Raw genomic sequence first — 12,301 nt, 5'->3', positions numbered from 1 at the left:
GGTGAAGTGTAGGTCCGTTTCTCTGGTGCCCTCGTTCAGCCGCTGCAGTTGCTTTTCAGTGTAACAACTGTTACAATATAAAGGTGTAGATATTTATCCCTGCGAGTTTTCGGTTTCCAATAATCGTGAGGTTTGGGGCACCAAGCAATATTTTTTTTTGGTTTGTCGTAAAATATTCCCCTAGACCAAGTGTTCGGGAAAAGTCATCCAGATTCTTAAGTAATTGGTGTTCATTACACTCGCCATTTTTTGGCAGTATTTTAGGTCTTTGATAAAAGGTACTTTTCATCGGGGGTGAGTTGTGAGCTTGATAGGTTGGTTATATTTTCCGGAAAGCGTGGCTCTACAGGTGTTTGGTCTTTCAAATTTGCTCAACTGAAAGTCCCCAAGCTCATTTGTCCCGGATGCTGAGAGTGCCATGTTGTAGCGCGTCCACCTCTCTTCGAGTGTTATTGATGCGAACGTCTGTTCAAAGTGCTGAACTGGTATTTTTACAGAACGTTTAAAGAAGCCTTAAGTAGTTCTTTGCTCCATACTTCTCGGTTTGATTCTGAAAGTTTACTCATGGCTGGGGTAGCGATACGAAAAGTATTTTCTGATTTAAGATATATTTGAAGAGATTTTGTGAGGAGCTGGCAATTATATAAATGCCTGGCTCGTAGGCACGAATCATGAAATCTAACAGGGCAGTTACGAAGAAGCAATCCTATTGATTGGATCGCTTTGCGCATACATTGTGCATTTGTATGTACTGTATATATATTTAATTAGTACCATATTTGCTACTCCTTCTTTCTCTCACTCACATCTTTGTTTCACCTTCCTCCCTTCTATATTACCGCTTGTATTTCTACCCCCTGGAGAGCAGTCACCTCAGCAATATGTGGCAGTCTGCGCGATTGGTAACCATCTTCGTCCAGCACTTTTTTTCCCTACAGCGTTAGGAAATGATATTGTTACATTGTGCCACTCGCGTGAGAATGGCAGCTGAAATTTAGGGAGCGATAAATAAGTCAATGCCTTGTTATTAACAAAACTTTTGTTGTCCAAAAGCATTTTATATTACGTAAATATAACGTGAGTATGCTGAGAAAGACAATTTTTGAGATTTCTGAAGTAACGGTTTCTTTCCGGCTCATACCACTGCACTCAGTTTATCAAAGTAATTGCCTGAAGAAAACGGTGGTGCAAATACTCATCGTGAAGCTCCGCTCACAAAGACGACACAAAGTGCTCTAATCGCGCTTGTCTACAATGAATGAATATCAACTGGCCCGTACCACGGACGCTGCTGGGGCCATTATACTCTAATGCGTAAGTGGAAGTAAAAGTTATGGTCCTTCCAAGGATTACTCACGCTGTTTACCAGGTTAATTTCGCTTAGTGAGCTGCAGACATCTTTAATGTGCACCAATGGTATATTTAATGTAACATTGCTGATAATAAGGCAGCAGATTACTTACAGGTATCCAGCGCAGCCATATGGCTACGAAAAAAATCTATACAGCTCCTCAGAAACCTCGGAGTTAAAGAAAAATTTGTCCTGGTCCGGGGCCCGAACCTAAGACCATCGCTTCACTGGAGCAGTCTGAGTGTGCACAATAATAGGTATCACACAGCTCTTAATGAAGATATTGTCCTGTTTTTTTAAGATAATTATAAAGACCAAAAGTGAATCGTATGAGATTTCGTTAACCGCCAGTCGCCTTAAGGATACATTAATAGTTTCCAATGACTGATTGCAGCGCCTATTACACTGAAGCAATTTTATTCGTAACAGCTAGGTGTGCAGACACATAACTAAGAAGTAAACTTGCCTGAAATGCGGAAATATATTAATACGAAGAAAACTAACCTGTCCGCCATCTGTGTAGAGGATATTAATTGAGTAGCCTGAAATGGAAACAAATACACGCACATAATAATTACACCCTTTCTCTATGAAGAATGGGTAGAAAAAGTGTGAGCAGCGAGAGGCTAACATGGAAAAACAAAACAATTTCGTTTCATAAAACCCCCATATGCCGCTCCAAGAGCCCTTAGTGCTGTTTGTCTTCAAGTGGGTAGCATGCGCGGGATAAATTGCCCTAAAGCATGAGCGGCTTCGTTACACTGCAGAACCGCAGCTCGCCACAGAGGTTCGAGTCACTGGAAGTGGTAAGCCATTGTGTACATCTCCCCAGGTTATGTAGTGGCCCGAGAAGAACGAGAGTGAGAAACCAAGGCGGTAAAGAACTGCTGCGGGACCATTTAGGGGGCACTTCGAGGTAAAAAAAAAATTTTAAGGACGATTACGATTCTTTCCAGGGCGCAATTTCAACGCAGCTCTATAGGTGCCCCAGGCTCGGCCGACGTATATTTTTGATTCGCTGTATCGTCGGCATGTCTGGCGACGATATTGAATCGACATTATTAATTGTTTAATGCCAGTATTAGTTGAAGACTATGTGTAATGGACTGCCGGATATGGTGTGGCGGTTTAAAACAAGGCGTGATAGCCTGGGGCTATGATGGTGCTCTGGCTGTCGTGCAGGTGCAGCTGTCGCAGGTAGGGCTGTGTTGCAGCTGGTGTGTTCGCTGCGCCATGAGGTCGATTCCCAGTAGCTGCAATGTTTATTTTTATTTAATTATTCATTAATGGCGTGGCTGAGTTACACCGACGGCCACGGCACGACTCAACTTACGAACGGGCACAAAGGAGCTGCACTTTAAAATTGCAGTGTGCCTCCATCCTTCCGGAGACAGTAGATCGAGCTCGGTTTTCATGCAGAACAAAATTTTAAGGTAATGAAATAAATTTGGGTCGCAACAGTTTTTATTGCGCCGTATATTCATTTGGTCTTCCGTCTACTGGCAAGGAGATAAGTTTCGCATCATTTCAATAATATTTATTGGCATTCATTAATTTGCTTTTTTTAAGCACAAAGGGCAATAGAATTTCCTCGGTGGACCTGTGGTTTGCTGCTCGGCTGCTGATTGCAACATCGCGTTGCGTAAACACGAAGTTTCAGGATTTCCTCCTTGGCCGTTTCTAATCGCAGCTCTGTCCTGAAATTGTTTTCCGGTATCCTGTATTTCTGCCTTACGGGCTTCAATTCCACAGTCTTCATTTGCGTTTGTGAGGTTACCATTGAGCAGTCGTTATCGCGAGTCGTTACCATGGCTTAAAGCCATATATATCAGTTTTGCGGGTAGATCCTGATATTCTTTCCATTCCCCTTTATGCGAACTCATTTATGTGTGATTGCGCACAACAATAAATGTAAGAGTATACATCATAAAAAATGTAATAGTCCATGGCATATACATTTACGTTGCGCCATGGCCGGTTAAAATCAATTGATTAATTAGGTAAAAATTAATAAAAATATTTTATCTTAACCAGTAAGTGATACAGGATAAGAAAGGGGACGGGAGAAAAAGCTGCTGAGCTGCAGCTTGACAACGCTCCGGCTAGCCAGGATTATAACGATTACTTCTTCAATATACTACATGACTCAAATTTCTGCCATTCGCTGCTGTCTAGTGCAACGTCAAACACCGAGCTTGGCCCCAACAACCAAAACCGAACGTGGGTTGTGGCGTCACTTAAGCCAATGAGGAAGAAAAGTAAACTCAATAATGGCATGGAATTGGTTTGGGAATCGTTATATTATACCATATCACGACTCGGTGATGTAGAAAACTTCCTTTAGGTGGGACCTAATATTTCCACGTTGAAGTAACCGCTGAAGAGGTGGGCATTGCAGTCATCCGACAAAGATACTGCTTTAGCTAAGAGGTGCAGTTACTCCAAGACGGGGTCGTCATTCGCTGTTTTGGTATGTTGCGGGTTCTACTGTAGTTTCTCTTTATACCCATATAATGCCATTTAGTCAATGCTCTGTAGTATTGAATGGACGTTCTCTTGGGGCAAGATGCAGTGCCACAGACGGAGCTCCTCTGCCGTTCTTGTGCAGATTATTAATACCCTCTTGAGGCTAGCGGCTGTGAGCTCGCACTAAAAATGTGCCCGCCTTTGGTGGCCCGGGAGCAAGAATAAAACCCTCTTTTAACACCTTTCCTCAAGTTCGGTCTATGATTGCCCCCTCTCCTAACGTCCATGTTCTCTACTCGTCAGACTCCAAGTTCGTTCTGTGCTTGCCAAACGTCTCAGGTTCGTTCCTGAGTTTCGGGAGGCTTGAATGCATGCTGCCTAGCCCTCAGTTGCATGCCGAACCAAAGCAATACATAACTGCTTCCCTGTCAGTGTTTATTCTCCTTCCTCACTGGCACAACAATGGAGGTAGCGCACCGGATTAAAGGGTAAAGAAGTACGTGAACGTTTCGCGTTTATCAGAGGTTGTCCAGCAGTCTGTTCAGGGGACTAATTCGAGGCGACGAGGTCGAGTTGAGGGCGGAGGCCTGCGTGCCTGTACCACAGTTTATGATTTTAACTCGCTGATAATTTGTACGATTCGACAGCTGGTGTGAACCACCCGCAGGAAAAAAAAGACTAGCAATGTAATTTTGCAGGAGATTTTAATGTATTCCTTGTTCTTAAGAATAAGAAGTAAGGCGGGGATAAGATATATGTTATTTGCCGTGCAAATAAGTGGTCAGCAGTAATTATGCTTAGGCGAACTGTTATAAAATGTTCTCAGCGCATACAACCCACGGCACTACTGGATGTCGGTATCAGCCAGCTTTCGCCTGTTCTACACTTACACTCGCTTCGCTGTCGAAGGCAGTGCGGAAAACAGTAGTGTTTTTAGCGGTCATTGCTCATCATTCAGGAGTTCTCTTGAAGAGCGCCAATGTAAGAAAATAACATAAATGTGAGCAGAATTCCAATATGCTGTCTTTATTTTGCTTACTTATGGGCTCAAAAATAGATGGTCGGTGCCTTTACAGAAGCGCGGTGCATACGTGCGTGTATACCGGGCATATTAGCAAGTTGTAACTAAGTTTAAAATGAAATGTATGCGGTCATTGGAGAGTGAAATAACTGGGTGAGATTTACAGCTGCGTTACCTTACCTGAACTATTTTTTGTTTTGCAGAGCTCAAGAAATGATAAACACTAATTAGTTAAAATTTCATCCACAGGCTTTTTTTCCAAAGAGTACCAGTTTAGAAAATGTCGTCTTGAAATACAGCTAACTGAAATGTTTACAAGAAGATGTCATGCGTAGATTTTTTTACCTGAATAAAAATAAATCCCGCTGTCGCGTTAATAGTTGCTGGCGCATATTTTGCGGCCAGTGCAAAGGAATCGCCAGCTGAACGAGTGTTCTCAAAGATGAGCGGCTTTTGTTGCTTGCGGCATTGCTTGCGGAAATTAGGCAATTATAATGGTGTGTTTTATATTTACGTCGCAGATTTTGTTTTTAGGCTGTTAAACTTATGTGCGCGTAAGATACCTTATCTAAATCTTTTAGTTTACAGCTTTTTATAGACACAACATTCAAAATACGCATTTTTTCGAAGCCAACATGTATATAAATTGCGATTAGCCTATTAATAAACTTGTATTGTAGAGCGCAATATTTATAAAATATTCCATGCGTATTTCCACGGCACTCAGTGGATTTCACTCGCCTGGGTCACGCCGTGTTATTTTTTTAAAACTTGGTCACATTTACGTGTGGACGCCGGGACATCCTTATACCTCACGCTAGCGAACTTAATACATCCGCTCAACTCGCAATCTGTCGCCTCTTGGAATGTGTGCCTTAACTTGGAATAAACTCAGTTGCGTTTATAAAACATCGATTACCAGATCTCTACCTTGCATAACCTTCTCTTTCATATTTCCTGGTCTTGAATATAGGTAGGCCTTCCTCTTTAGACCTCACGTTTGTGACCTATATAGGTTCCTACTGGCGATGTACTATCACTGTACAGCTATCCTTGGATCTTGATTTGAAACTACGGCTTCCGTCCGGCCTACCACGACATGAGGCGATTTTACTGCGTCTCCTCTGGCTTTGTGTCGCATTCAAGAACCATTATACTACTATGATCGGCATGGCTGATAACCCTGCATGTGACATCCGTGGCCACGATGTAACCATATTTCATATTCTTTTTTAGTGCCCAGCGTAAAGATATGAAAGACAAAGCCGTGCTCTGAAATACGTCAATTCAAGACAGCTAACGGTGTTCAAGATTCTTGGACACTGGCCGCGGCGATCATCGGCGGTGATGGCCTGCCATGCCTTCGTGCGGTTCTTAAGAGCGTCTGGCCTCCACAGCAGGTTGTGACTTTCTCGAAGCCTTTTCACCTTGCATTTTTTAATCACCCCCTTTTCTCCCTCACCTCCTTTATATCCCCTCATTCCTTTTCCCCAGTGCAGGGTAGCAAAGTGGTTTCCATCTGCCGGTTTGCCTCTCCACCTTTCCTCCTCGCCTTCCTCCTCCTCCCGTAAAGCTTCCTCTCAAAGAAACCCGCATAATGCTAACATGAAGTTAAAGCAGCTTCTAGATGCACTCAATCCCCTTCTAATTAAGCAAGATAGCTTCGCACAAGAGTGTCGCAAAGCATCCCAAGTTAATGTCGATTATCGGAGGAATTCCCCACTATACAGATACAAGTGATTTCGTAAGAGGGTAATCAATTCGTAAAAACGCAGGTCCGTCTGAAAAACTGACCACCTGTATACCGAAATGCTTCAATATTTTATTATACTCACCAGGCCCAAGAGTTAGGTGCATGGATGCACTTTGAGTAAAGGGGAACCATATGAGAAGGCAATAGAATGCTGGACTTGGACACATAATTTTTCTTTCCTTAATTAACACAGAAGTACTAGACGACGGAAAAGCGCCTTAGCAGTCCTCAAGTCTGAAAAAAAGATGGTCTCAGCGTAAATGCTCACTGCTCGCAGCGTAAAAAATGGTACTGCTGCGAACGGCCTATGTTTTTCTAGGAGCTGGCTTGTGATATTTATACGCTCCACAGACTGCAAAGAATGAGCTTATCGTCCCATGGCACATATAATAATACGCATTGTTCTGAGTTTGACGGACGACTTGATTTATGATTTTGTTTGCGTCATAGAGAGAGGAAGATTTAAATTATGCTGTTCGGGGTCGTATGTAAAAAGGATCATCACCTCTGTGCTGTAAAAATAAAGCAGAATTTCACAAAAACGAAACTATAATGCCAAGTATGCCTATAAGTGATTAGTGTCACATCCTCGCAATGGAAGTGAAATTAGCTGCATTCTTAAAATTACGCACACTAGGAATTTGTCTTCTACTTTTGTTTGAAATATTATGATCTTTCTATCTTACTTTTTGCAACAACAAAATGTAGGCTGAAGTGTGGGAAACTTTTTGTTTAGAATTTAGGTCACACTTCGTTAATATATATCATAAGATTACACAATTTTAGGCCGTTTAGTAGATCTACAGCCGCGCGAGATTCCAACAACATTCTTGTGGCTGTATGCCCTTTTTCGCAGGAGATTTACATGAGTGATGTTTCGACGCCAGAAATTACGGAAACCAGGAAATTTTAATTTCTTAAGCTGAATTTGTTTTTCAAGAGTAACGGGGGAAAGCAATAAACGCAAAGGATATGTTTTATAGACGCTTATTGTGGTTGACACTGGACTCTGGTTGCCTCGAGTGAGGTGGGTGATTTCTCACACGCTGCCTTCGTATTCACTGGTCGCACCATAGAATAAATTAACGACTTTTGATATGCCCGGCTTTCGGCCAAGACTTTTGGGATAATCCGGTGATGCTACGTTGTTATACAGTTGCGTGATGCGGTTCATCACAGAAACTTTTTTTGGGTTGGGGGAGGAGGGGGAGAGATGCAGAACGGTTCAAAAAGGAGGTGTGTAAACAAATGAGCAGGAAGAAACGTAGAGCGAAAAGTGGTTCTTATTACGTGACCTGTAGGCACTAAATGGCGTATAATGGATATTGTTGCATCCGAAATCTAGTCCGTACCACATGTGTACTCAATGATCAGAATAACCCACTTCGACCTCTCGTAACAGCACGGGGGTCTCCGAAAATAGTGCAGTCAAGTTCAGTCATTTCTGAAATTATAACTCATTTGGCGCGTCACTAACATGAAAAATATAGAATACCGCACATGAACAATGAAAAGTTACCGCTTGCTTCCACACGGTATACATTTAATAGGGCCGCGTGTTCGCAGTAGGGGAGCTTAAATTCTCTCTCGCGTCGTGTAGTGTACAGACTGCTAGAATAGACAACGACGGATCCGTCATGGAGTAATTTCGCCGGCTCTGAAATATTTTTAACGTCATACTTGTTTCAAAGGGCTGTCAATCTCTTAGCTTTAGTGCTCATTTCATCCGGAGCGCCTGACGAGCTGTTTTTGGAAAATGATACAGAAAATGATAAATGCGACATTTCAGTAATGGTTTAAGAAGAGAATTCGCTCAGAGCTATTGAAATGATTTTTTGGGCGTCGATACACAAGGAATGCCTTTCTGAATGTGATACGTAATGAACACGAGCGTAAGCCTTCGTGGTGGATCAGTGGCTATGGCGCTTGGCTCCTGACCAAAGACGCAGGTTTGATTCCGGCCGCGGCAGTCGAATTTCGATGGAGCGAAATTCTAGAGGCCCGTGTACTGTGTGAGCTCACTGCACGTTAAAGAACCCCAGGCGATCGAAATTTCTGGAGGTCTTCACTACGGCGTCACTATTAGCCTGAGTGGATTTGGCACGTTAAACCCCATCAGCCAAACCTGAACACAATCGCAACTGCGGTAATACCACCTTAGCAGTATTTATGGATATCGTGTATGTATTCGGCACTGTGAGTCATATTATTGAGCTACTGAGTATACTGAAAAAAAGTGTGAGGGAAAGACCGCAACGATTGTTTAATAACTTTTTGTGACAACATAATATCAATCCAGACGATTGAAAAAAAAAGCTCTGAGCATGGCGTCATGCAAAGTGGTCTAATACAGACATATGTCCTAATATTTCATCTTGTTTATATGCCTCACTTTATGCAGGTGATGATTGCGCTTGTAATCGAGCCAGGGCTGGCCACTTGGTCCTATTCACCGTGCAAGGAAGTCTAGTCACTTACCACTTTTTATAAGGAAAGGATGCAGTTTTCGAACGGAAAAATACCTCTCTCTTCTTTCTCACATAGGCAATACGACAATAAAGGCAATACTCTCTGTTTCGACACAGAGCCCTTGAGGTTTGCTGAGGAGCTCTAATTTCTGGGTGGAATTCTCGATACACTTTACTCTACAGGTATCAAATCTATTCAAGACCTCACGGACTCTTATTTGAAAAAAAAACTACCTGTTCACTTTGGATAATATTTGGCGAACACCAGAGGCGCACTTTCAGGGATTGATAGCTAATGACTCACGGGTGTGATGCGATGTTAGTGTGGTGGCTTCCACCTCTGTGCTTATTGAAATTTGAGGAGAGCCTCTGTTCGCTTATGCTGCTTCATTTAAATACAGTTATGTGTCCTTAGTAAGAATTGTGCGTAACGCTCAGAAAACTTCGCATTCGGTTCTCATCCTGACATTTATCTTCCAAAAAAACTGAGAACTGTTTTCGATCATGATAAATCTTTCGCAGTATTTTGGGAGAACTTTAAAGAGTAACAAAGTTTAATATGCGCTGCCTCTTGAAGCAGCTGCAGAACTACAGAAAAATACCGCATAATACAGAAAATTGTCTGCACATGACCTGAAGATAAAACACTCTACTACATTTCAGACACTTTTCTATTATCTTTTTTTTAGCGTTAAGTGAGAGAATCTCTCAAAATTATTTATCCTTACATCAACAATCCAGTAGATTTTCTTCCTATTACCAAGCACTGTAAGAAAAAATAAAACTCCAAAAAATCACTATCACGTCAGAGAGAGTTGAAGTGTGGATATTAAATATCTTAACTGGAGATGTTCTAGGGCCCTCCTGTTAATTACAGCGAAATAAAATTTGTTTACGCTAGAATTGAAAAAAATGTCCCCAGAAACAGCTGCTAATCGTTAAAAATGAAAGGCGCCCGGAGCCTGGGTAATTGCTTTTATTCAGCAAAGGTAGAAGCGGAGCCGATAATAAACAGTGCAGCTTTAATAAACGTTGACATAACAGGCTCCAGACATCAGGGCACTGCGACCATGCTGAACCGTATTCCTGCTACGAAAGCTATATTGAAATATTCGTCGCTTCACTGAGGAATTGCGTGTGTACAATGTTTACCTATTGTTTAACTGTGGTTTTATTTCTTTACCACAACCCGTAGGGTTTTATTTGCCTACCAAATTCGGTACACCACTGCCCCCGGATGGGTGCCCCTTGTCGGAATATAGGTATATAGCGGAATGAATGTACACATGCACAGTGATCCCGTAAAAGGACAGTTCGCTAGGAGGCAGACCGTCTTCGCGCAGAAGTTTGTTCATTCCAGGTTGCGGTCCCGCCGTCCCGGCCGCCGGCGATCTCGGAGGACCAGCCGTCCCTACCCCGGCCCCAGGCCTGCTCCCTTGGTGTCCAGGGGTCGATAACCATGGCCCTCCCTACTCCTGCGACGCACCCCACGAAGGCGCGATGTTTCTACTTTACCGTGCCCGAGTCTCTTCCGGCGGCCGACCTCATCGAGGCGGTCGTGGTGTCCGGGACCTGCAGTACCTGCAGCACCACGGCGGAACAAAGTTCCTTTGCGTCGTGAGCGGCTCACGCGACATAAATGGTAGCAGCAGGGAGGTTCCTCGTCTCTAGGAAAGCAAGATGGCTGCGGCAGGTGTGCACGTGACGGTGGAAACGTCACAGATGACGCCCTGGCTACTGCCCTGGACCTTCACGGGAAGGTGCGAGCGGTGTCGCAGACAGTCTTCAAGAGCCGGGGCTACATCCGGAGCGGGTGCCGCCCCATGAAGCTGCAGATGCAGCGGGCGCTGCCGAACTTCCTCATCGTAGCGAGCCACTGCGCCATGCCTGGAATATCGTGGCATGAAGCTGTGTGCTCGCAGTGAGCAGGAGCGGGTCTCCTTGGGGCCACCTGTACTGCCACGCATACGGCCAGGAGATTGAGACCTGCTTGCCGGTGTGCAAGCGCTGCTCAGGACAGCACTCGACCTCCGACTGCGTGCAGCCTCACTCATAAGCCGCCGCAGCCCCCGCCGGTTCCAGATAGACGGCAGACAAGGCACCTGAGAGCTAAAGCAAGAAGAGGCTGCGGGGAACTCCACTGAAGATAAGGCGAAGAACGAGTGGATTGACTCCTCGGCGCCCCAGATCGCAGACGAGCAGTCCGAGGGCGCCTCCAACACCGAGAAGTTGGCGTCGCCGGACTCGGGGGCGTCGCTGCTCGAGTCACCCTTGCGGAGCCTCGGAGCCTGCAGGTCTCCCTCTTGGACGCGCAAACAGCGGCGCCGCAGCAGGATGCCGAGACGGGCACGGAGTCGCCCGCGGCGTCTTCCCTCGACGCTACCTTGCACACGCCCGTTAAGAGCTGCGAGAGCAGCGACAGCGTGAGCGAGACGCACCCGCACATCCCGTTCTCTCTGCCTCCGCACCCCCCCATGCGCTGCGAAGATGCATGGTCCAGGCTGGCGTGCGTTCCGCGATGTCCTAGACCTGGACGACCCCAAGCGCCTGCAATTGTGGTCTGATGGGGGCACTTCATCATCGGCCGATCCGGCCCCGAAGAAGAAGGTGAGGACGGCGGACGAGGAGAACGCCCTCTTGGACGACTCAGAAGACGCCCCAGTCTTTATCATCGCACCTCTGGCGATATCGGCCTTCCTCCTCCGCCGCTCGGCGGTGGCCTGGGCGCCGCCATTCGGGCGCTCAGCTGGCGCCGTTATCTTATCGACGCGCTGGCTCTGCACGCGCGGCGGACGAACTGTGACGGTGTTTGTGCGGCGAAATTTGTCGATGTGCGTGTGACTGCGTCTTCTTTTCCGCAGCCACAAGCATCCGCCTGACCTTTTCACCGCGCAGCCGTTTGCACCGCGTGGCATCGACGCCCCGCCGCCGCAGGGCCGCCAAACAAGATGCCAGCGGGGACCCAGGGCGCCACAGTGTTGGTTTCTTCTCTTGCTTGTTTTGTCTAGGTTTGTGGCATTGTTTCAATATTACGGTTCATGACGGCGGTGTTCTGTTTCGCTTGTTTTGAAATGCAGGGATTTCGCTCCCCCTATGAGCAACGGGAGGTGCTTCACTTTGCACGATCGTTCCGCGTTGACGTTTTATTTCTGCAGGACTGCACATTCCGCACCCTTGAAGATGTTATTTCTCTTCATTTGCGTTTTTGTTGTGATGAATTCTTTTCCTAGATGGACTCGCGG

General features: G+C 45.3%; 1 long non-coding RNA gene across 1 annotated transcript in view; it reads right to left on the bottom strand.

Annotated features, from left to right (window-relative positions):
- Window positions 1–1,877: 1,877 nt before the first annotated feature.
- LOC144105013 (uncharacterized) overlaps window positions 1,878–12,301 on the bottom strand; it is a 47,021-nt gene continuing 36,597 nt past the window's right edge. The window contains exons 2-3 of the long non-coding RNA XR_013308685.1: window positions 6,674–6,825; window positions 1,878–1,893 (exon numbers count right to left, since the gene is read on the bottom strand). This is a non-coding gene — a long non-coding RNA (uncharacterized LOC144105013). The remainder of the gene's footprint in view (window positions 1,894–6,673; window positions 6,826–12,301) is intronic.

The sequence above is a fragment of the Amblyomma americanum genome, chromosome 9, assembly GCF_052857255.1.
Source record: "Amblyomma americanum isolate KBUSLIRL-KWMA chromosome 9, ASM5285725v1, whole genome shotgun sequence".
Lineage (NCBI taxonomy): Eukaryota > Metazoa > Arthropoda > Arachnida > Ixodida > Ixodidae > Amblyomma > Amblyomma americanum.
The sequence above is the reverse complement of the archived record's forward strand: the minus strand, read 5'-3'. Positions and strand labels throughout refer to the sequence as shown.